Raw genomic sequence first — 25936 nt, 5'->3', positions numbered from 1 at the left:
CACCTCAACAGCACCTCGGCCACGTGGTACGACCTCAAAAATACATCCCCACAAAAAATTATAAATGAAATCTGACATATAATACTAGATAAAGCCCTGCACATAGGCATTGTAGAAGATAAGTAAAAAAATACTATAAATAATTACATATACCTCAATAAAGGAAATTCACCATAAGAATTACGTCAACTTTTTTAAAATAAAATTTTAACTAAATAGGTCTTTAACTAATTAATAATACTTATAGACTTATATTTTATTTATATAATCATCTCATGGATCAAATAGATTTGAATTAAATATTTTATAAATTTAATAAATTTAATCGATAGTTTAAGAATTTAATAGACTGAGTTGATAATTCAAAAACTAAATAAATTTAATAATAATTTAGGAATATAAAGTGCAATAAACTCTTAAATTTATTGCTGGTGTGATGTCAAAGACAGGGAAATCTTACTATGGAATATGTGAACTTAGCAGATCTTTTGAGTAGGTATGTATAATTAATAATTTAGTTTTATGTCTTTTTCAAAAAATCAATTTTTCAAACAACCCCTAAAGTAGCCCAGGTAGTGTTACATGTTCGAGAAAAGTCTATATAAGTAAAGTATTCCCTGTCTTTTCTCTACCATTCCCACCTTTGAAGCTCCTCTCCTTTGATATTCCTACTTTGTAATTCACCTCTCTCTCTCTCTCTCTCTCTCTCTCTCTCTCTTGCGGCAAGCAAGAAAAGCTTTTCACTTCTACAAGTCAAGGTAGTCAGTTCACCTCTCATTCATCCTAACATTGTATTTAAATTATAGATTTAGATAAAAAATTAGAAAGAAGAAAAATATATATATATATATAAATCATTCATATTTATCTCATTTTTCTTTTTACATTTATATCTAAATCTATTATCCAAATAAAACATAAATATGTCTAATCATTCATGCATCACAAATACACATGCACATAGTTTTCCTTGATGACTTTTCAAATTGCAATCATGAATATTAGAGAAGTTTGATCAGGGCAATAAAGAAAAAATTTCATTTTAAATGTGTTATATGCTCAATTATGACTTCTTTAGCCTGTAATTATGAGTTAATTAACTGTAGTAATAACTCATTGCGACTGGGGATTTTTTTTTTTAACGACTCATGGATGTATTGGTTATGAGCTAGTTGTGATTTTTGTTCTAATTATATCTAAAGTGCTGAGAGAAATCTACAACATGCATTCTTAAAAAAGTACATTGAAAAAAATGTTACGATTTTTTGTTATAAAAATTATAAATTTTCATGGTGTTGTGATAAAGTTATGGATAATGAATTTATAGTGTGCACCATAAGATTAAGAATGATGAAGTTAACACTTCAGTAATTTTGTTATGATATTTTATAATGAAAAATGGTTATCAAATGTATACAATGTACACCCCATTGTAACATCACCTTGAGTGACAATTTGGTAAGAATCTATTGTGCTGCTTTGATTATAACTGAAAATAACTTAATTATGAGGCAAAATAATATCAAAATCACAATATTATAACTTTTATATAGCATACCAAAAACAAAATGTTTATTATAAAATTTCTCACAAAAAATGTCAAGTACGGATTCTTTAGAATAATTTTTCTTAAAGTGATGTATTATATAACTGAAAATTTTACTCTTAGGATGGATATTGGCTCATGAGGGTTTAAGAGCTTTTCTCCCAATTTTTGCTATAGATTTTTGAATTTTTAACACTCACAATAGTCCTCTATTCTTTCAATCCTCTTCTCTTATTGTTGTGGATGTTCTTCTTCTTCTTCAACTCTGGCTTTCGACAGTGACCGATCTACAAGAATGCAATGACAGAGTTGAACAACAAAAACAAAGACAATGGCGATAGGAATGGCGACGAAGGGGCAGAGCTTTTTTTTTTTTTTAATGTGGATATCTTATTTTTCAAATCACATCTCTGAGTAGATTAGTAATTTTCACATACTGTTGCAAATTCTTTAACAAATTTTGTACTTTATTGTTATAGTTTCAATATGTTTTCTTATTTTAGTCCTTTTTTGTTTTTTTTTTTTGTTTAGTATGATATTAACTTTTATTTTAATACAAATGCTTTATAACTTTTTCTCAAAAAAAAAAAAAAAAAAAAAAAAACAAACAAAACATTAGCACATATGTGCATATCTGATGTAACGCCCCGAAAATATTTCAACATGAACTACCCACTTTAATGAACATTCACTAGATAATAACAATAATCCTTCCATCTTTCCATATTTGGTTAAGAGGGTTTAATACAAAGTCCCACATGCGCTATACATTCACGACATAAAAGAATACCTAAATCTATAGCAAGTGAAACATCTGGTTCCAAAAAAATAAATAAAATGCCCTTACGGGCTACAACTTTCGAGGCTTAAGCCTGGTTACACAAAAGTGGTCTCTCGGACCCATACCAAAAATAGCCCTTGGCTTTACAGATAATCACAACAAAATAAAGAGCACACTACTCTTCTCAAAACATTTGCACGCCCTCAATTCGACGGGAGCACCATATCTTTACCTGCACCAAAACCCATAGGGGTGAGCATAAAGCCCAGTAGAGAAATCTTAACAAAGTATATATATATTTATGCAAGATTCTCAACATTTAATGTACATGCAAATGTATGCCATGCCATTTCAAAATAATCTCATGTCATGCTTTTCTTAAAAATCACGAAGTTTTCATTAATGTTTAACAATTCCATCAATTTCAAACTTTCACTATTAGATCATAAGGGGCGGTAAATACGACACTGGTAATCCCTAGGTTGGTGTCTGGAAGTAGACTCTACGAGTGCTACCAAATTGTCATTTTTACCGGTATTAACCGGAAGGCTCGACACCTATCCGCGCGGTTTTCTGGCCTTTCACCATGGACACTCAGGCCAGCTTATCAAGTACGACTATACCCTCTAACTGGACTTACCACGTATTTACCCCTTTAACATTTCCATTAGTTCTTATCATAACATAACCTTTCTCAATGTAAATGTTTTCCAAACTCATGCCAAGATGTATAAAAATAACAAAAATTAAATGAGAATATAATGCAACAAATGATGTCTCATAATATTTCTTCATTCACCTTCCTCCAATGTCATCACACAAAATTATCACATGCTCCACCGATGCTAATTAACACATAGTATTAGCTCATCATCATACACATTTCTTAACATTCTAGCCATTCCAAGACTATATGAAATTTCAAATATCAATTCTCAAAATCCATGGTGTTCAACAATTATCATCTCACAATAAAATACTTCTCCTGCAACTAATCAACAACTTGAGAGTACATCCCTCATTTTCATATGTCAAGGAAATTATCACTTTTCTCACCACAATGTAGACTCCACACTCACACAGCCATTTAAAACACAAGAGAGCTGTTTATTCCATGGATTTCCCATGTTCTCAAAAATGCCCCAATTTCTAAGTTTTTACAAAACCCAAACATTTTTCCATCTCCTTTATAAAATCTCTTCATACCTATCAATCTCAATCCATAAGGTTCAACATTCCTCAAAAATCTTTAGAAGAAGGTAGGATGAGTTTTTCATCAAACAAAATCAACAATTTCTTGAGCCCTAGACTCCATTTTCGAAATACATGGAGGAGTTCACAAAAATCAACTAAAACTTGTATAAACATACATATAACTCAAAGGAAACCCCATCTCAAACTTGTTGATGGAAGATGAGATGAAACCCTAACTTTGAAGGTGAGAGAGAGAGCTTGATTTCCACCACCCAAATGAAGCCCTAGCTTTGGATCTTCAAGATCTTGAGAGAGATGATGAAGATCTTGGCCCAAGAATTTGCAAAATCAAAGAGTTGTGATGTTTGAAGGAGTTTTCTAGAGAGAAGGGGGAGAAATATAGGGTTTAGAGTGAGGAAGAGATGTGTATAATGGGTGTTAAATTCGGACCAAAATGTTATAAGAAAACAGGTCATGGACTGCCCAGTTGGCCGCTCGTGCGGCCTTCCCAACCGCTCAAGCGCCCACCTCCGCCGCTCGTGCAGCCCATCTTCCTTCGCTCGAGCGCCCTTAGATAGTATGCAATTTCTGGGTGGCAGGCTCCACCACTCGTGCGGCCTCTCCCACCGCACGAGCGGCCCAATTCCGCACGTGCAGCCTAGGGCTCCGCACGTGCGGCCCTGGCCCAGTAGCCCAAAAATTCAACTTCGCTCCCGGGCACCCTGGACTCACCCGCGCACCCTTCGGAACAACTGAAATTCAACACCGAACAAAATAAGAACTAGGAAACCATTCCCGGACGTTTCAATCCAACGAAAATAAAAATAGAACAAAGCGAAGAAGGAAAGAAGGAAAGGGAAAAAAGAAGGCCGGTCGTCACATCTGATATACATTTGATGTTTGGGAACTTTTAAATAAGTTAATTTTTTTTATTTTTAGTGATTTTTTTTTTTCAAAATCATGTCAACTTTTTTTAATTTTTTTAAAACTTTTGTGGTCTATCTTATATAAACGAATCTAAAAATAAAAAATTTCAAAAAATAAATTTAAAAACCCAAAATAAATCAAAAAAACTATTTTTTGCTTGTTTATCTTTTCGAAACGTTTTTTCAAATATTTAATTTTCTAGTTTGTCTCGTCAAGTAAAATTTAAAAGTATAAAACTTTTTAAAATATCTTTAAAAAATTCACTAAAAACAAAAATAAACCAAAAAAAAAAAAAAACAAAACTACACAAAAAAAAAAAAAACCCCCCAAACATGACAATAACATTTTAATAATTATATATATATAAATAGTTATTTTAAACTTGTCAACATTCATTAAATGTTATGTACACACCACTCTTTGCAATGAATTATAACTTCAAAATTTCTCCCCCTCTCTCTTATGTGCAATAGCTATCTGCTTTGTGTTCATTTTAATTACTTAATTACGTAATCTCAAGATCATCATTTTAATTACGTAATGTCAACATCATCAAATGTTTGTATCAAATTTACTTATCATCTAATATGATACCTTTAAACATCATTCATGCATTGTCGCAATCTATTAAAAATATTTATTATTTCACTGCTTCAGTAATGGCACATAAGTAGCACCTTACACGTCATTCATGATGCAATGCAATGAAAGATAAGATTTATTCACCAATGCATTAATGACATGTAAGCAAAGGCAAGGGAAGCAAGGGATGTACCCACAAAATTATAGAATTCACTCTTATATCTATGCTTATATTTTTGGAAAATTGCAATTCAGGGTGATTTTGAAATATAATTATAAATAATTGACAGAGTTTATATGTCTTAATAATTAAAAACAATTTTTTTTTATTTATAAATCTGAAATAATTTTCTAAAACTATCACTAATCCGCAATTTTTATTATATTTTTGTGCAAGTGGCATAAAACTATATAAAATTCTCCATTTTTCTTACTGTTAAAGAGTTTTTTGCTATGTCAAATAATAGAATCCCAAAATTCATAAAGAAAATTGCTAACTTCACAACTTTATAATCTTATCCAAAGTCATACCTTTCACCACATGGAGCCTAAAATTTAAATTGGGAATATTGAAATCTACCATCTAAATTCTAACAAATATTTTTATTTTATAAATTCTTATAGAACAGAGCTCATTAAACATTATATGTGATCATTTGAGAACAATTAAAAACAAACTAAAAATAATCTAATTCGGAAAGTATCTAAAATAATAATTTATCAAGTACCTTCTAATTTATGTCATATGAATGCAGACGCCTAAAAAAGAAGTTGAGAACTTGAAAAAACAAGAAAATGTGGAAGCTGAAGATTGCTAAAGGTCATGGACCATACTTGTTTAGTACCGACAAATATATTGGTAGACAAATTTGGGAGTTTGACCCTGATGTAGTGTCGACAGAAGAGCGAGCAGCAGTTGAAAAAGCACGAGAAGAATATAACAAGAAATTCAAAAATGATCGAGCTCAGGCTCTGCCTTGTTCTGATCTTCTAATGCGAATGCAAGTGAACACTTACGACTATTGCATGACCAAGTGGGAAACATGACTGTGAACTTGTTGAATGATATGCTGATGCTCGTGCGGCCCACCTTCACATGTATTTTTATCTTCAATCCACAGCTTAAAAAGGAAAACAACAATATCGACCTAAGCATACCACCTGTGAGACTAGGGGAGAAAGAAGAAGTGGCCTATGAGGCGGCAACAATTGCTTTGAGGAAAGCTATTCGGTTAAATTGCGCCATCCAAGCAAGGGATGGGCACTGGGCCGCTGAAAATGCAGGCCCAATGTTTTTTACACCACCCCTAGCAAGCGCTCACTCCTGTTTCATTGGGTTTTCATTTTCCATTTTCTATTTTCATTTTGCAGAAAACACAACAAAACCGATACCAAACCCACAATGTTTCACATGTACATATAGATTTACTAATCAAATTTTCACCTAAGTGTTGGTAATGCAATATAACTAATGCAGATCATTATCCTACACATAAGTGGAGCAATTAATACTATCCTAACATGGGAACACAAAAAGGAGTTGGTTCGCTAAATCTATCTTCATCAAGCATGTATTACTCAAGATCCAAACACAACCTTAATGTTCAATATCAAAGTCATTAATGAACTATATATCTAAAATGTGACAAATGTCTGTATTATGCAGGATGATGATGGTGGATGGGGATATTACATAGAGGGCCACAACACCATGATTGGCTCGGCCCTTAGCTACGTTGCTCTACGTTTGCTCGGAGAAGGGCCTGATGGTGGACAAGATGGGGCAATGACAAAAGCCCGGAAATGGATACCTGATAATGGCGGTGCTATAGGGATACCCTCTTGGGGGAAGACTTGTCTATCGGTAAAATTAATACAATCTCATTAGTAAAAGGAAAGTAATATTTGTCACCAGATACATATTATCATTTTTTCACCTCCTATGTGGATCCATAAAATACAATGTAAATATAGGATTCATAACAGGGTAAATTATATTAACAGTCCCTGTAATTTGTGACTTGTGTCACTTTAATTCCTAACTTTTCAGTTATGACATATTTGATCCTGAATTTTGAATCTTGTTCCAAATAAGAACAATCAAATATGTTTAAAGGGCAAAGTCATCATATAACTTATTTTGTGTTGTTAACTTGTATGTTGTTTGAAATGTAATGGTCTTTTTTTAATGAATAATGCTAAAACTTTTTTAGTTGTAAAGTTTTGTTTGGTTCAGTTTTTAGAATCTATTTTTGGAAAAAATTTCTAAGAAACTAAAAATTAAATTGATGAAAAAAATTAAAACACATCATTTTTATATAATTTTATCTTTTGAAAAGGTAAAAATAATTTTTTAAAATAATTTTTTCGATATTTATTTTCGTAGTTTTTATTTTTTCAAAAGTCAAATACGACGACAAATTTGATATCATTATTAAACCAATCCATTAAATCCAAAACTAAAAACATTTCATATATTAAACAAATCAATTACACCTTAAAAGCTTAATAACCATTTATTACATAATAACCATCTAAAAATATTTATTAACAATAAATACAACCATCTATTATATGATAACCATCTAAAAATATTAACAAAAACAACCCCACATTACATGATCATCATCCAAACTCATACTAAAAATTAATTTGATAAAAAAAAATGTAAAAGATTTATAATTTTTATATAATTTTATCTTTGGTGGATAGAAATAATTTTTAAAAATTCAAAAATATTTTTTTGACATTTATTTTTGTTAAACTAGAATATATTTTATCAAATTGATAATATTGCCTTTGAAATTGAGTAATGGTATCTTCAATTGTCTTTATTTGAAATGAGATTCAAAATTTATAATCAAATGTATCACAATTAAAAAGTCAGAGATTAAAGTGACCTAAATCCCAAACTATAAGGACTATTAGTGTAATTCGCCCTTCATAATATTTAGAAATTGTTATATATCACCCAACAAAGTTAAGTAACTAGAAAAAATACCAAAAGTGCCCAAATCTTAAATGTATGGATTATGTGTGCCAATTTAATTATAACCCACAGATTCAAATTCTACATTTTTTTTTTTATGGGCACAAAGTATTTCTATATATCACCGAATGGGTTTCATAGTTTTTTACCTACACCATGCCATATGTATACATGGCATTTATTGTGTAAGACGCATGTAGGATGTAAAAAATAATAGTGATATTTATCCAGTGATATATAACCGTGGATATCACTATTACTAAACCGATTTCAGTCATTATTTTTAGATGTTGAATCTGAAAATCTAATGTGAATTTTAATTTGCACATGGTGATGCAAACAAGTTTTTTTAAAAAAAAAATTCTCCATTTTCTACAGGTGTTGGAAGTGTATGAACACTACAAGAAAAGGGGGTAAAAAACACGGAAGCATTAGCGACGGCGTTTGTCCCGTCGCAAAAAATGGTTTTTTGCGACGGCAGATTAAACCGTCGCAAATGAAGGATTTAGAGACGGCGTTGTCCCCGTCGATAATAAAAAATGCGCGGATAGGGGAATAAATGCATCAGTATTAGCGACGGATGTTTTTACCGTCGCCAAAAAAATGTTTTGAGACGGCATACGTTTGCTGTCGCAAATAGTTTACATATTGTGACGGCAATTGTCCGTCGCAAAAAAGTCTAATTTAAACGGCGTCGTTTTATGAACAAAATACTTGCCATTTGCGACGGTGTAAAACCTACCGTCGCAAAAAGTGAATTATTTTTTGCCCCTGCTCTTCCCTATTCATCTTGCCGCTCGATCAAAACATAATCCAAATCCCTAAATGTTGGAAACCAATTTCTTTCCCCCAAATCCCTACGAAGCCGAACGGCTGTATTGATCATTTCAACCAAATCCCTATGAACGGCGAACGGTGAACGGCGAACGGTGGTGCGGTGGTGCGGTGGTGCTGCGGCGATGACGACAGGTATGCTCTCTCTCTCTCTCTCTCTCTCTGTATATATATATACAGATCTGTATCATCTATATATATATTGATAATATATACATTATTAAATCTGTATATATATATATATGTATAAATCTGTATCAATATATATATTGATAAATCTGTATCATCTATATATATATTGATATATATATATATATAAAAATATGTAAATTATATATAAATATATATATACATTATAATTCTAATTACATTGATATTATTCCCAACTTAAAACTAAAATCTGTTTTCATTGTTTTCCAATCATTTTATTTTTTTGAAAGTAAATAATAACACTTAATTTGTATATTTAAATAAATAATAATAACATTTATGGAAACACTCATTATTTCCAATCATTTTATTTTTTTGAAAAATAATAAACTTTTAAAAATTCACAACCTATTTTTATATATTTAAAAAAAAAAATTTGTTAACGGGTCTCTTATTTGTGGCCACTTGCTAAAAATGTTGGAAATGAAAATATACATGAATGATGTATAATCATTTTTAGCCTGATTAATCAATTGTTTTAGTAGGGGTGTTTACATACTAGTTTAATTTGTTTATGAGATGATCCAAGTACTAAACCTATCCTTAGAGAAATTTTGGAATCATAAATTGTGAAATTTTAGAAATCGAACCAAAACCAAACTGCAAAATTTGTTCAAATCCAGTTTAGTTCCACGATTGAAGAGTTTCAAAAAACTTCATTGATATATTTCAAATTTCATAATATAACCCAACAAATTTCTCATATTATATACACTACTTAATCACTAAAGTAATGCAATTCTCAATAATATAAGAAGTGTCCAATAAAAAATAATATGAAAAATTACAAAAAAAAAAAAAAAAAAAAAAAAACTCAAAGTTTAAGTCTTATAATAAATAAATCATGAGTTTAATTTTGCTGATACTGTTATTGATGTACCTATCATTTGTTCTGTTTTTCTTCCAGACAACTGTATCGAAAAGTAGTCTTTTTGATCATTTGATAAACTTTTGGGAATTTAGGCCGGGACTTGATCCAAGAACTTGAAGCCTTTATTTTTTGGTGGATTTTAAGTTCCAGTCACCACTCTATCGACAGGTAATGATTCTGTGCTTAATTTGGTTATACTATACATCTATCTAGTCTGTGAACTTCATAACCATAGCTAATGCAGTTCTGCTATCATTTCATTATATGTAGTTTTTGCATGTTCTTTCAAGGAGAGCATATCTTACAATGTTCCCAACATGTAGCGTGCGAGGCATTTAAGTATTTACGTTACCTGGTTGATCTTTGCTGGTGTGTTTGTGGAAGTAATTTGTAGTATGGAAAGTAATTGGGCCTCCATATATATAGATAGAAAAGAAACTTGGACTGGGCTTTCTTATTCTACTTTGTTACATAAGATTATGTATGTGATGTTCAAAATTATAATATACAGAATAATGATCCATCTTTATTAAATAATTTTTGAGACAATATACTTGATTAGTGTGTTTAGTACGAAACTTGGCATACACGACCGCCTAGGCACGCGAGACTTGTGGAGAAGACGGGGCTCGAATCGGGTTCCCGGTTTGGGAGTTAGAGCCGGATTTCACTTTAGGCAAACTAGTTCCTTAAGAAACTTGAATTTAAGGAGTTAACGCCCCAAAATCACCAAACGGCACCGGTTTAGCACGAAACTTGGCACACACGACCGCCTAGGCACGAGAGACTTGTGGGAGAAGACGGGGCTCGAATCGGGTTCCCGGTTTGGGAGTTTGAGTCGGATTTCACTTTAGGCAAACTAGTTCCTTAAGAAACTTGAATTCGAGGAGTTAACGCCCCAAAATCACCAAACGGTGTCGGTTTAGCATGAAACCTGGCACACACGACCGCCTAGGCACGAGAGACTTGTGGGAGAAGACGGGGCTCGAATCGGGTTCCCGGTTTGGGAGTTTGAGCCGGATTTCACTTTAGGCAAACTAGTTCCTCTAGTCAAAATTATTTACTAAACTATCTTTCTAATTATATGGTAGTTAATTTTTTTATATTTTTCTGTAATTAAAATATTACCACCATTATATTGTTATTAATTATTTTTATTTTGTTTTTTTCAGATATTTCCTGAGTAGCAGTTTGCTTCGTGTGGAATGTGGGCGCGTAAAGATTATGACCAACTTCTGTTTTTGTAACTCACGAAAGAATCAAGACGAAAACTTTTGGTTTTGATTTTGATTTATGTTATTTAAATTTGTGACCAACATTATGTATGTATTATGTGACCAACATTAGAAATTTTTATCATTTGCCAACTTTTGTTTATGTATGGATTTATATTATTATGTCATTTTTTGATTTTTTTTAGCTATTTTTCACTTGCCAACATTAGTTATTTTATTTATGTATTTATATTATTATATCATTTGCCAACATTACAGGTTATTTTTATATTTTAAATAATTGTAAAACAGGGGCTTTTTTTTTAAAAATTTTTTTTGAGACGGCAGAACACCCCGTCGCAAAAAAAAAAAAAAAAAAAAAAAAGAAAGCTGTGCCAGGCTTTTTTGCGACGGCAGCCATACCGTCGCAAAAGGTGTGGAATTTATTTGAGAAACAAGGCTTTAGCGACGGTGAAATTGCCGTCGCCAATAGTCATTAACGCCACATTTTTTGCGACGGCATTTTTTGCGACGGAATTTTGCCGTCGGCAAAATCTATTTAGCGACGGAAAGCTTGTGCCGTTGCAAAAAAGCCCAGATCTTCATCCATTATCGGCGACAGAAATTTTCCGTCGCAAAAAAGAAATATTCTCGTCGCAAAAACAATGGCGACGGCAAGTGCCGTCGCTAAAGGTCTTTTGCAACCCCCCTTCTTGCGATCCCCACTTGCCGTCACAAAAAAAAATTTACCGTCGCAAATAGCTTTTGAGACGGCGTTTGGATTATTTGCGACGGCGTTTTGCCGTCGCAAAAAACCATTTTTTTTGTAGTGGAATGGGCCGGATGCAACCCACTGCCCCCAGAATTCTGGCTTTTCCCTTCATTTTTGCCTTATCACCCAGGTGACAAAAAGGGATATTTATTTCCTATATTTTATCATTTTGTATTCGTTGTTTTAAACAAAAGTTATAGGAGTATCCTTTACTTGAAGAAAATATGTAAAGCATTCTATATTCTCGTACTTGAAACTCTCAATTTAATGACCTATTAAAATGATCAAACTTAACATTTATACACAATCTAAGTCTAGCTCTCGTCTGGACAATTTTACTTGTTTTACTAATGATCATTAAACCAGTTACAAAGTTTCCACGTTAAAAAATGTGCTAGGTTACTAATTAAGAATAGGTAGTTTAAATGATTGAATTTCATGCTAGCCATCCGATGAATAAATTTTTATCTTCTTGTTCGGTCTAAGCCTAACTCTATTCTTCTGCAAAATTAAGCAAAAATGTGGTGTTACTGTCGCACGACTTACATGCCGATGTCATACCTGTACAGGAGGAAATATTATGGGCCGATCATTGATCTTGTCAAGTCATTAAGATGAGAAATTCATCCAAAGCCATATGAGGAGATTAATTGGAATAAAGAGCGCCGTGACTGCTGCAAGGTTACAAAAATCTACTATTATTACAATTATGATATGGAACTGAATTTTTGAACATGTTCAATCCTAATGAAGCCTATATATACTAAATTGTAAAACGCAGGAGGATCTCTACTATCATCATACCTTCATACAAGATCTCCTTTGGGATGGTCTTCATTATCTAAGTGAGTCGATCATGAACTGTTGGCCCTTCAACAAGATAAGAGAGAGTTATAGCGTTCCTGGTTTTACCTCTTCTTTTGTTGTGTTCTGGACTCGGGTTCCGTGGTTGAATGTCACTGTCTATATCCTGTTTACATCCTTTATTCTTTGTATTTGAGTTTTGGAATGTGTTGGGCAAGTTTGAAACAGGTCGGTTGTGAGTTGGAACAAATGGTTGCTGCCCAGGTTTTTCCTTCGCTCGAGCGAGCCTTGGGTATTTGCTTCTTCACTTGAGCGAGGGTTTGTGCGCTCGAGCGAGTGTTGTGGATCTTCAGGTTGCTTTTTCAAACGCAACTTCCGCTCGAGCGAGCTTTCTTGCGCTCGAGCAAGCCTTGTGTTTTGTGTCTCTTCGCTCGAGCGAGCAGTCTTGCACTCGAGCATTCGTCTGCGTCTCTTTTAGACCAGAAGGTTGGTATTCTTCACTCGAGCGAGCGAGCCCTATGTTTTGTGTTTCTTCGCTCGAGCGAAAACTCTTGCGCTCGAGCGTGCTTCTGGGTTGCAGACCTGAAACTTCGCATTGTTCGCTCGAGCGACGCTTTTTGCACTCGAGCGAGGTTCTTTCGTGTCTGGTCGCTCAAGCGACCACTTCTTCGCTCGAGCGAGTCTCGAATATATCAGTTGGCAGCAGCGTGATATACATCACTTTTTCATCATCTTTTTCATCCAAACCCTAACCCGGCTGTCTTTCTCTCTAATGTATCCCTTCTCTCTACAAAAGCTCTTGATCTAGAGTGTCTCAACCCTACTCTCTTTGTTAAAAATATAGAGTTTCGTGTGGGCTGTTGTAGACACTCCATTTTTTACCGTCCTCAAGACTTGGACGTCACCGTTTGAACACTCGGTGATCATCCATGTTCGTGTTCGTTTTGAGTTCTCGGAGGTCTCGGCTACGCGCCTCGCCTTAGGATCTCTCGACTTGCTTGTTTGGTGTTTGGTTTGGCACCAAACACTTGTAGTTTTGCTTCTGAGGGCAGGAAATGACTTGTTGGTCATCCACACACCTCACCGACCATGGCTTGATGCCACCGGCCCTGTTTTCTTGCTACCGGCCATTAGTGATGGCCGATCGGCACTCTTTATGGTCGGCCGACCATTGTTTTGGTCAATTTGTCATTTTTGGCTGGCTGACCACCGTTCATCTACTTTTGGTAGATATTTTATGCCAGCTATGATAGCTGGCATCCACAATGCCCCCCCTCCATACACGTGTATGGAGAGATTTCCCTCTTGCTTAGCTTGTTTTGTAAGCTTTGCAAGATTGGAATTCCTATAAAGGGAGGGCTTCTGCTCCCTCTTTAAGGGTTCCAAAAGAGTTCCAGAGGTCTGATATTAGGGTTAGAGAAGTCCTATATCTATCTATCTCTATATCTCCCTCTCATTTTGATTTGTGTGTGTATAAGGTTGCTTTGTTCTTAGTTTTGCACTAAGACACATAATATTACACCATACCTTGGTTGCTGAGGTGCCAAAGGGTTGTTCTTGGAGTTTTTGAGCTGGTTTTGACCTAAGGAGGCTGCTGGAGTGGTCTTCAAGAGTAAGAACCTTACCCCTTTATTTTCCATTTTTGCACAAGCTTTTGACCTATCTTACATCTATTTTTAAGCTTAGTGCACAACTAATAAAAGTTCTAATTTTGTGTGTTTTAGAACTTTGTTTAAGGTTTTTTTGAGGTTTGGGGTTGTTTCCCCCCTCCAAGGCCTTGTTAGGCCTTGTTTAAGGCCATACCTTTTGGCCCTCGCTTTGAGCTTTGCATGACCTCTCTACCACTGAAATCCAAAGGAATTTTAGTAGTGGAGAGGTGATTTTGAGGTCCTAAACAGGAGAGGGTCATCCCCTCTCCATGTTGCCTTTGATGCTTGCACAAATGGCTTGTGTTGTAGCTTGTATGCCTAGCTTGCTTTAGCTTCATTTCAGCCAGTATTTGTGCTTATTTTGTCTTGATATAGCACTATTTTAAGTTGGTTTAGACACACCATGCATGCTTTGCATGCTTGTTTTGTAATGCCGTGAAATTGCCTTAACATGCATCATGATGTACCATGACTTTCTAGTATGATTTTGGCTTAGCTTTGTGAAGCTTTTATGCATGTTTTGGTATGCTTAAGGTCTGATTTTGGTTTTTTGGGTCATCCATGACTTGCTTTGTGTAGCTACCATGCAACCTAGCTTGTAGGCTTTAAGTATTGGATCCTCTAGCGTGCTTTACTTGCATTATTTCAGTGACTTGGAGTCACTTACCATGTCATTTCAGTCCATATGGCATGCTTGTTTACTCACAATTGATGCTTCTTTAATGTCTTAAAGAGTTTGTGTTTCATGCTCCATGTTTGTGCCATTGTGTATGCCATAATGTGTAGGCATTTGGGATGCCATCTAAGTGTGTCTTTGGCCTTGTTTTGGTCTGCCTTGGGATTGTTTTGAGTCCCTTTGCCCCTTTGAGGCTTGGTTGGCATGGTCATGGCTTGAGCCCCTTGGCTAGCCTTGAGCCTTGGACCTTGTTGCATGCTTTGCTTGATTTGTTTAGTTGGTTTGGCACCTTTTCTAACATAATTTCAGAGCTTACAATGTATGCCATTTGTCCATGTTTGTTCCTTTTAAGTGTGCTTAAAAGTTTCCTCTTTATGCTTAGGTATTGGACCATGTTTGCATGCATGTTTGTATGTGCATTTGCCTTCATTTCCTTGGCATATTGGCCACTGTTTTGGACCTAATAGAGAACTGTCCATTTTGGTGTAAGTCCATCTTTTGCATGTTGTTGCATGCTTGGCATATCGCGTGTTGTTGCATTCTTGGCCTATCGCATGTTGTTGCATGCTTGAATCACTTTGCATTTTCCATGCATTTTCTTTGTTAAGTTGCTTTACATATTTCCATGCTAAGTCCCCTTCACATTTTGTTGCATGGTTTTCATTAGCATTGTTGTTACATGCCTCGCATGCTTGTTTGCTTAGGTTATGTGCCTAGTACACATTGCTTGTTTGCATGTTCATGTTGCATACTTAGCTTGCATGCTTAGGATGCATAACATTGTGCATATCATGCATGCCTTGCCTCTTGATCAAGCATGATAGAGGTTGGGTCCTTTATGTGTTTTTGTGTGCATTCCATTGGACATTGAAATTGCCCACTTTGGCCTCTTGGACTATCATGCATTGAAATGTGTGATTGGTGGCCCGAGGGTCGAGGACCAAACTCCCTTGAGTCCATGACATGATAGGGAGGTTGGTTGTGCAAACATTTGATGTAAAATACATTGCCATGTCCTGTCTGTCCTCTGCTGCTGTCAAAATAGGGTTCTGCAGGAAGATATGGTCGACCGACCATTTTCAGTGCCGATCGACCAATAATGGATGGCTGAGAGCATCATGGGTGGTCGATGAACACTTTACCATGGCCGGTGACCATTCCTTTTGGTTGGTGACCTTCCACAGTGATCAGGGAGTGATGCTGAAGCATCCTTGGGACTTGTGCAGTCTTCAGAGATGCAAAGCAGTGTAAACAGAGATAGTTTGTGCATGGTGGTGGATTTCCGAGAGGAGCCGAGCACACATGCATTGGACCCTCTTCCCAAGGCTGTTTTACCGTTTTATTTGCTTAGTTAATTTGCTTAACTAGTTAAGTGGTCTATAACTATTTAATTAGCTTGTTAGTCAGTTAAATTTGTATTATTCTTTTGGTCCCTCCGAGAGAGGGCGAATTGTGTAATAAGCGTGCGTGTGTGTGATGCATGTCTTCCAACTCCCACTTCTTTCTCCCCTTTACTTACCTGCTTTTGATGGTTAGTATTAGGACATGTTTTGATTAGCATACTTATGCTATCATATTTGCATCCATTCATTTGTATTGCATGCATCGGGCTCGGCGCATCATACTAATTGCATAGTATTTCGAATACATGTTATCTGTTGCATTTCACATGCCATCCATAGATTAGCCGAGCCTATTCTAGCTGCATTTTGTCTGCAATGCATTAGCCATCTTAACATAGACTTGGATCATACATTTGATTACTAACATGTTCCTTGTTTTGGCTTGGAGTACTAGGTGAATGTTTATGCTTTAGCATCTCGCACGAGTGTGAATGTTAACATGAAAGCATGCTTGCCATGAGGCTAACCGCTTAGTTGATTTACTGCCTGAATGCCTGTGGATGAAGGTTGGATTGTTTGAATTGGAATAATTCATTGAAATCCGTATTTCAGCCTACTTGCGAGTAGCAAACCTCAAACCATTTTTCCGAACAAACGGATATGTAATGCTTTTTTCCAAATTAGGCGATCTAGTCTATACTTGTTTTGCTGTGCGCATCACATGGTAATTCTAGCTAATTAATCAGAATAAGAACGCATGTGTTTTCAAAAACGAGATATCATGGTTAGTAGAGGCCGATCTTTGATCGGGCGAGCGGGGCTGCTCATAGCTGACCTTCCGCAATCGTACCCAAGTTCCCGAGCCGAGGCAACTTTGGTAATGACGGACACCTAGCCTTAGGCAAACAAGTCAGGGTTTCCTAAATTCCCCCATAAAAAATATTTAGGTAGCGACTCTGTATCTGGCAAAACAGTCCATATTTGGCACTTCTTTCTAAAAATCAGTTTTCCAAAACGATTTGCCGGATTTGGACTCTTTGGTGATTTATCAGTCTTGCATTGCACTTTGCAAGATCAGATTAAGAACCGTGACAAAACGAGTCCGAATTGTGGAAGAGCACAGAGCACGAGGGCGCATCCACAGTTTCTGGCGACTCTGCTGGGGAGGATAGAGAACTTGACTCAGACTCATGATATCTCGTTTTGACTACACCTATGTGTTTCTTTGCATTGCATGTGCATTGGTACGCCTAGGACACCGTGTTTGCCATCTGCTATTCCTAAACAGTTTGCCGGAGCCTGCATGCCATAAGGCTGACCGGTTACGGGCTCTGCCACGCTGGGAACACAAACCCCAGTTGTCACCGGTGCACCCTTTTTGACCATTCGACCTAGTGCATATCGAAATCCATAGTGACCATTTCAAACTAGGATAGGTTGCTTACCTGATTATAGGTTGTTTGAAACCGCTGTGTGCGTAGTGAAACCCTAGTTCTTGACGAAACTAGGACAGAGAAACCCTATCCCAATATAGGGGTGTATTGGCTTTCATTTGCTTGCTCTATGTGCTTTTTGAGTTGACCTCTACAGGGAACGCACATGTCTGTTTGCAAGTCTGGGCATCAGGCCTGCAGGCATCAGTGTCAGTGTTTTGAGAATCAGTAGTATCTGCGGGTATCAAATTCAGTTTTGGGGCAGTAGTTTTGGGGAACAGTGATCAGTGATCAAATACAGTTGTTCAGTTGTGCTTACAATTGTCTGGGTAAAATTGGGCTGAGACGCTGCCTGTTTTCTCTTTCAGGAAGAGGGGGGTTTCAGAGATCTGAGTTCAGAATAGCTAGTGTTCTCCTTCACCGAAGCAAGGCAGATATCTGATCAGTCAAGTCACCAGTCACATCACCTCCGTCCAATTCAGCGGATTTATGATGTCACAGAATTCAGAGGAAGTTGTGGTTATGGCAGCCGCACTAAATCAAGGGATCATCTTACAAGGTGAGACCAATGTTGAGATATCACACCCGCCCAGGTCGCCTGCTACGCGCCCGATCTGGGAACCCCAGATGTTTCAAGCTCGTGAACCCACCACGTTTGAGTTAATGGGAATGATCGGCGACCTCCAGAGATTTGTGGCTGATCTAGCTTATGGGATGTCGGCTCCACCACTAGCCACATCATACGCCGTGAACTTCATACCGCAGGAGCCGCCGCTACTGGGGCGAATTGTAATTGAGCTCAGCTAGCCTGAAGCTGTCTCGAACTCCGGCAATGACGTATCAACGACAACGGGGCTTCACACTGAAGCAACAACCCAAACCTCTAACCAAGCTGAGGCTAGTGGAAAGAACAAGATAAAGGCAGATGCAGATCCCTATGCGCAACTCCAGCAAGCTATTGAGGCTCTGAAAGCCGGGGGGTTGAATAAGCAACAAGTACTCGCAGTTTTGGCTAAGATTGTGGATGACATCTTCCCCACTCAAATCGGGAGTAGTTCAAGCCAGAGGGAAGATCGGGATAAGGACCGTCGCACCGAAACTGTTCCTGCCAATCCTAACCCTACACCTGGGAAAGATCAGAGAGCCAAGGTAGCACCCACTGACCCTTTTGCTAGTGCGCCCAGCAAAAATCCACAGACTTCGAAGTACCTGCCCCGAGGGCGCAGGGTCTTTCATGCCCTTTACATGCCTTTGTCCAAGGCTCTTCAAATCTTCACGGAAAAAGGTCATCTCAAACCTCTTGAGCCTCGGCCTCTCCCTGCTCATCTTTCACCGGGTCATGATGCTACCCAGTACTGTGCATACCATCAACAGGCTAGTCACATGATCGATAATTACTTTCTTCTTCGCCACGAAGTGCAAGACTTGATCGATAATGAGGTCATCCTCCCATCCAGTTCAGCAAAGTCTGTGACCACTGAGTTCCTGGACTTCAAAGATAATATAAGTATGTGATCAAAGGTTGGCCCACCTGCGGGCGGTGCTCGATTTACTTCAGATGTAGCGTGTGGCCCACACTGTTTTGAGCATCTGCGAATGCTAACTTTTGCAGTTTCTGACTCGGGTGATGAGTTAGTCCTGTGGTTTTGTTTTGAGTCCATCTCTTTGTTTTGAGTCAGTCTCTTTGCTTAAAGGCCTGTCTTGTTGTATCGAGTCAGTCCTGTTGTATAGGAGTCGGGCGATCCCGGGGTTGTTACCTCGGACACCATTGTCATTTTTTTTTTTTTTTTTTTGTGCTTGTCTTTTCCTTTCTTTTGAATCTGTCTCTGCTGTGGAGCCAGTTGCAACCAAGAAATCTGATTGAAACAGCTGTGGTTGTCATGCTTTTGTGCTTGTTGCTACTTTGAGCCTGTTGTGCCAATAAAGTTCAGAATGAAGTAGCAGTGCTTTTCACTTACTTTTCTGTGCTTTGAACTCATTGTATTGACCGAAGTTTTTCAAAACCTTTTCAAACATTGTGATGAAAACGAAGAATAAGGAATTCCTTGGGTTTTGCAAAATTTGATCAATTGAGAGAAAGAGAGGCGTGCTAAGCCCTTAATGAATGAGATCATGTTTGTTAATATGAGTATTGAGAAGGATCTTGACTTGATCCAGATTGGTACTACACTGTCTTCAATGCGAGCGATTAGTCGTTTTCTTAAAATTTTTCAAAAAATATTTTGCGCGGTTCTGCGAAGACCTGTGTGAAATCGCTCTTGAGATTGTGTAGCCTAGGACTGCTCTCAGCCTCGAGATTCAACCCCTTTGCTCTCAAAACCTTGAACTTGGGTTCTGAATGTTCAACGGTCAACCATGATGTGAGGCCTGTGTGGCCAGATTCAAAGCAACCCTCGAACAAGAGGCACCAAAGTCAGATCAAGAAGATCAGATATAGTCAAAAGAAGCTTGCAAAGCTAGATTGGGAACACCCATCGAACTAGGGGCAAAAATGTCAAATATGCTCGAAGAGCTAAAGATGGATCATTCTGCAAATCAACAAAGAGTGGCAAGAATGCCAAATCCCAGAACGGAAGAAAATGGATTCAGATGACTTCGAGATTTCAAAAAACCATTTGATATGGACAAAGCTACACTTTTACCCTTGAGAGGCTCGCTGGGCCAAAAACCCAGAAGGGCGACCCAGGCAAAAGTTAGAGCAAAGAAAAAAAAAATGAAGAAAATGAAAAGAAAAGATAAAAAAAAAAAGAAAGAAAAGAATTGAAGAAAAAATAGCTCGTAAGGTTGAAAATCCAAAAGGGCGGCCTTGGCAAAAGTTAGAGCGTAAAAGGAGAGGTTAATACCCAAGTGTCCCTTAACCGGAACTGCGTAAGGCTTGATTCCCATGTTTGGGATATGTAGGCAACTTCATCCAGAAGTCCAGCCACAAACACTTCCAAATTGGTTATGTCCATGTAATGGTTTTGCTCATCTTTGTTTTCTCTGTATCCGAGAGTTTGGTTGTGATCGTCACTCCGAAGGATGATTACAATGCGCTGCGGTGCTATCCAAACAAGGGGCAACTTTCCGTTGCCATATAGTGCGCTGCGGTGCCATTCAAACAAGGGGCAACTTTCCGTTGCCATGCAGTGTCCTTCAAACAAGGGGCAGTTTTCCTTCTGATCTGAGGTTGTGCATCTCAAGAGTAAGTTTTGTGCTCGTTGAGCAGTGGCTGTTTGCCAAAATGGTTTTTGAGAATTTTTTTTGAGGTTGACTGATTCTCTTGAAAATTATCCCATTTTTCCAAAACTAGACCATTTCTTGGACCCAAAAAAGGAAAATTTTCAGTACTGACAAACCTAACTTGCATGATTTTAAGTCTAAAAGTTGAACAAGCATGTTAATCTAACTCTCATTTTGGTCAAAATTGTTTTAGTAGAAAGCAAAAACAAAAAAGGGTCAAAATGATGGACTAGGGGCACAGTTGAGTCAGGCTTCCTGTCTTTTCCCCGTTATCCATGCGTTGGCCAGAAAGGGCACTCTACCTGCCAGAAAAGCGCACAGTTGAAGCTAACAACAAAGGGTCGAAAGCTCTCAGTATCCTCCGAGCAACGAGGTATCAAGCCAAGTGCGAAGCACGAACTCGAGTGGATCAAGTTACTCCATTCCCTCTTCCGAGGCCTTGACTAAATGACACTGGAGGAGATAGCCGCGAGCTAATAAAGTTGGGCATGAACCCACAACCTTTTGTTTATCAATCAAACCACCCAGGGGAGGGATAAAAAAATGAGAGATTGAAGAAAAGAGAGATGTACTCTAAGAGAAAAAGTGAGGAAAAGGGCTTTTTCAGAGAAAAACAGAGATTGAGGGCCAGAGTGATGTGAGAATCACAAATGAGAAAGGGTGGGAAACAACACCCGAAGAAACTAGCTCTTCGCAACTAAGAGATCCCTCGCCTTTGTAACAAGTCTGAGTGTCGTGTCTTTTGTTTGTCTCGATTCTTGTGTTGAGTCGTTTCAAGTGGCTGTGTTTGCTTTTAGGTTGTATCCCTTTTGCTTTCTGTTGTTGAGTCTTTTTTTTTCGCTGTGTTCAATCGTAGGCTCAATACCAGATCGAGAACTCATTTCTCGATTTCCAAAATGAATCGCTTTGTGCTCAGAGTGCTGTGCCACTCTCCACATTTGTTCTTTCACATATGGAGCATCTGAGTATGTTTCAACTTCTGCCAATCCCATCTTTGCATCCCGTCTGTTCGGATCGAACTGTTTGTTCAGAATTAGCTGTATGCCGAATAAACCGGATATTGTGTTATGGGCTATGAGTTCAGAATGAGCAATATTTAGAATGGGCCGTGTATTCAGAATCAGCAGTGTCCTGCATAGGTCGTATGACCAAAACGAACAGAGTACTATGTCGCGAACGGTGTGTTCGAAACGAACACTCTATATGTTGAAGATATTGAAAACTTGTGATTAGTTCAATTTCCAGTGCCTTCCGGTGTTGATTTTGCAAAGTCACTCCTGAATTACTTCAATTTGCTTATCAAGTTATTGCTCATTTGCTTATCGAGTTATTACTTCAATTTGCTTATCGAGTTGTTGCTCATTTTGCTTATCGAGTTGTTACTCATTTTGCTTATCGAGTTGTCGCTCATTTGCTTATCAAGTTGTTACTTATTTGCTTATTGAGTTATCACTCATTTGATTACCAAGTTGTCACAATTTTGCTTATCGAGTTGTTGCTCTCTGCTTATCGAGTTGTAAACTTGTTAAGGTCTCATTTTTGCTTATTGAGTTAATTTGTTACGTTGGTCTACCTGACCCGGCAGTACATGCATGTTCAATTTCCATCCGGTTACATTGTTATGCGATATGGTGTGATGCGATGCGACGCGACGCGATGTGATGTATAAATGCAACACTTTTTTCAGCAAAAAGCTTGTTTCATTCCATCATCTTTTCAAATACATAGTTTTGAAGAAAACAAAACCTGTATGTGGCAGTACAATGTGCTCAATCTACCAGCAAAAGAAAGAAAAGCAACAAAGGTCTAGATCAATGTCAACTGGTCTCAGGCATGAGAGTCTGTCCTCGTCCTCTTCCTGGACGAAGGTCCAGGAGCATCGTCACCGGCTCCACCATCTGAGCCCGAGTCCAAATCATCTCCAGTCTCATCCTCCGATGACTCTGCATCTGTCTCTATCTCGTACTCATCATCGTCCGGAATCGGTGCCCGTGAGCTGCTCCCAACATGAGTGCGCCCCACCTTGGTGCGGGGGTGCACTGCGGTCCCTCGCTCTATTCTCCCTCCTCCTCGGGTGGATGCAGATGATCCTTTTGGAGCATCCCCTGCAGTCGACATCTGGAATGGGGGCTAAAAAGGACAAATGGTAAATGCATTAGTAAAGCAGAGTGTGAATACAGAATGCAGTGTATGAGTGCGGTGTATGAATGCTGTGAACAGTATATCAACGCAGAATGCCGTGTTTGAATGCTGTGAACAATATATCAGTGCAAAATGTCGTGTTTGAATGCTATGAGCAGTATATCAGTGCAGAATGCCGTGTATGAATGCTATGAGTAGTATGTCAGTACAGAGTACAGTGACTGAGTGCAGTGTATGAATGCCGTAAGCAATGCTATGAGCAGTCTGTGGGTTACGGTGTAACAAATGCGGTGAGGGCCGCGTATCAAGTGCAGTGTTGACAGTACGATGCATCAGATTATGTGAAACAGTTTATGCAGAGTTTGAGACTGTGTTTGAAAGACTGTGGTTGACAGAACTTACCGGGATACTGTAAATGGCCAGCAAGTCAAGGCTCCGCTGTAGCATCCCCATCACGGAGGCGGTCAACTCCAGGGACTGGCGAGTGTACTCGGCAGAAGTCTACAAGAGTGTTAGAAACATTAGTATTCTACGGAACATCAAGAGAAATGAAGTGAAATGACGGTACAGAATACAAAATGAAGTAATACATACCGGGGACAAGTCGTAAAACCCGACTAACTCATGATCAGCCGGAGGGGGAGCGATGGGATTTGATAAGTCTCCCCACCCTGCCCTCTGCATGCCATCATCGTAGGCAGCGCTGGCCACCCAGCTCTTTGTCCTCTCCGAGGCCCACTCCTACCGCAGGCCCGAGCCATCCTCGGTGATCCTGCTCCTGCTCCCACTTCGACCACTGGTGCCGCAGGCCTCTCCCTCTCAGCTCGGCGAGCACTACCCAGAGGCCGCATGATATAGGTCTGGACGTACTCTGCATAGTTGCCCTCGCCTCTAAAGCCCTCCGAGTCCCAACCGATCGTATAAACGGCCATCTCCTGTGGGGTGTATATCTCTGTCCGCCTCATGGTCGTAGAAGGCAGCTCCGGAACTGTCTGCTCTAGCACGCCTAAGGTCTGCTGCAAGAAGCGCTCGCCCAGATACCAGGCCCGACAGACCGGGCCCTCTAGCAAAATCTTGAACCGGGAGGTCTCCTGAGCGTCCTCATACCGCTCCCGTACTGCGATGGGCAATGAGGCCCATGGCTGCAGGTGATCTGCAAACAAAATACAGTTTGTTATCTACTACTATTGAAAATGCAATGCAAAGTGAAGTTTAAATGAATTGTAATGTTTGACATACCTTTGCTACGGTGATGGTATCAAAATAGCGGCAGAAGAATATAAAAGACTCCCGAGGCCTCCGCTCACACCTCACGTCAAAGCGGTGGGAGAATGGGATCATGGGAGGCATCTCCTCCTCTAGTACTGGGGCAAGCCTCGGGAAGTAGGCGTATACCCACAACTACAGTGTGAAAGAACATATATCAATATACTCATCAGATAAAGCAGAATGCAGAATAAAGTAGAAGGCGCAGAACCATGCATTGTGCAGAGTGTACAGTCCATGCAGTATACAGTTAGTGTAAAGCAGATTGCGTGTTCGCAGTATGTGCAATGTACAGTCAGTTGGTAGCAGATTGTACAGTATATGAAGTGTGTTGTGCAATGTGTGCAGTGTGTAAAGCAGATTATACGTGTGCCGTGGGTGCAGTATATGACTAGTGTGAAGAAGATCGCAGTGTGTACAGTATACAGAGTACAAAGAATGTAAAACAGAAGAAGAAGACGTACCTCCCAAGCCCGCCAGTAGCCTCCGAGCAGCTGTTCGCTGAGGCAGGAGGATGAACTCATATAACCGTAGAGTGTGGCCAAGCCTGCGCCACCCCAGTCGTAGCCACGAATCCTGGTCATGTTAACCAGTGCACTCAGCAGGCAAAGGAGCACGGTGTTCACCCGGTCAGCGAAAAGTGTCGTCCCTAGCAGAAACATGATAAAGCCACGAGCGTACTGCTCCTCCTCCTCCTCGGTAGTGGGCGCCTAGATCCGAAAATGGTCCTCGAACCATGAGTATCGCACGAACCCTGCCCGAGCGAGAGGTGGCTGAGCCCTGAGCAGGAACATTTGAGCGGCGTCCCACTCGTTCACGTCAGTATCGAAGGGGATCAGATCACCCCCCACTCCGATGCCTGTGAGCATAGAGAAGTCGAAGGGAGTCATCGTCATCTCCCCGGTAACGGAAAGGTAGAAAGAGTCAGTGGTGTCCCACCACCTCTCCACCAGAGCAGCAAGGAGAGGCCTACTCGCAGTAAGGCGTGAGAGCCCCATGCAGAAAGTACTGAAGCCGGCCTGATCAACGATACGGCGAACCGCCTCAGGAAGCTCCATGTACCACCCCCGGGCCATGACGTTCCCATACCCCCAGAAGGCATGGGAATCCCCCTGTGGTCAAAACAGACAGTTGCGAAGCAGTGTTACAAATACAGTGTTGAATGCACTCAGGACCAGCGAAAATGCAGTGCGTGTGTGCACATTTCCAGTTAAACAGATATCGAGTGTGGGTGTGCTCGTAATGAATTCCAGCATGTGATGCAACAGTTTGTTCAGATCATTTCAGTGAAAATACAGTGCGTGTGCACATGTTCAGATTGAAATAGATATCGGGTGCCGGTGTGCTCACAGTGAACTACAGCATATGATGTATCAGTGCAGTGTGTGTGCTCGTGTTCAGATTCAAACAAATACCGAGTATAGGTGTGCTTGCAGTAAACTACAACATATGGTATATCGGTGTATCCGGGCTAAGCAATT

General features: G+C 38.8%; 1 pseudogene across 1 annotated transcript in view; it reads left to right on the top strand.

Annotated features, from left to right (window-relative positions):
• The first annotated feature begins 636 nt into the window (after positions 1-636).
• LOC114264242 (dammarenediol II synthase-like) overlaps positions 637-25936 on the top strand; it is a 93887-nt pseudogene continuing 68587 nt past the window's right edge. The window contains exons 1-9 of the transcript XR_014339487.1: positions 637-758; positions 5786-6035; positions 6152-6340; positions 6508-6597; positions 6697-6894; positions 10370-10382; positions 11979-12050; positions 12435-12601; position 13042. The product of XR_014339487.1 is annotated as a dammarenediol II synthase-like (transcript). The remainder of the gene's footprint in view (positions 759-5785; positions 6036-6151; positions 6341-6507; positions 6598-6696; positions 6895-10369; positions 10383-11978; positions 12051-12434; positions 12602-13041; positions 13043-25936) is intronic.

This window comes from Camellia sinensis, chromosome 9 (assembly GCF_055761805.1).
Source record: "Camellia sinensis isolate YWXY chromosome 9, ASM5576180v1, whole genome shotgun sequence".
Taxonomy (NCBI): domain Eukaryota; kingdom Viridiplantae; phylum Streptophyta; class Magnoliopsida; order Ericales; family Theaceae; genus Camellia; species Camellia sinensis.
Note: the sequence above shows the minus strand (reverse complement) of the source record. Positions and strands in the feature narration are given on the sequence as shown.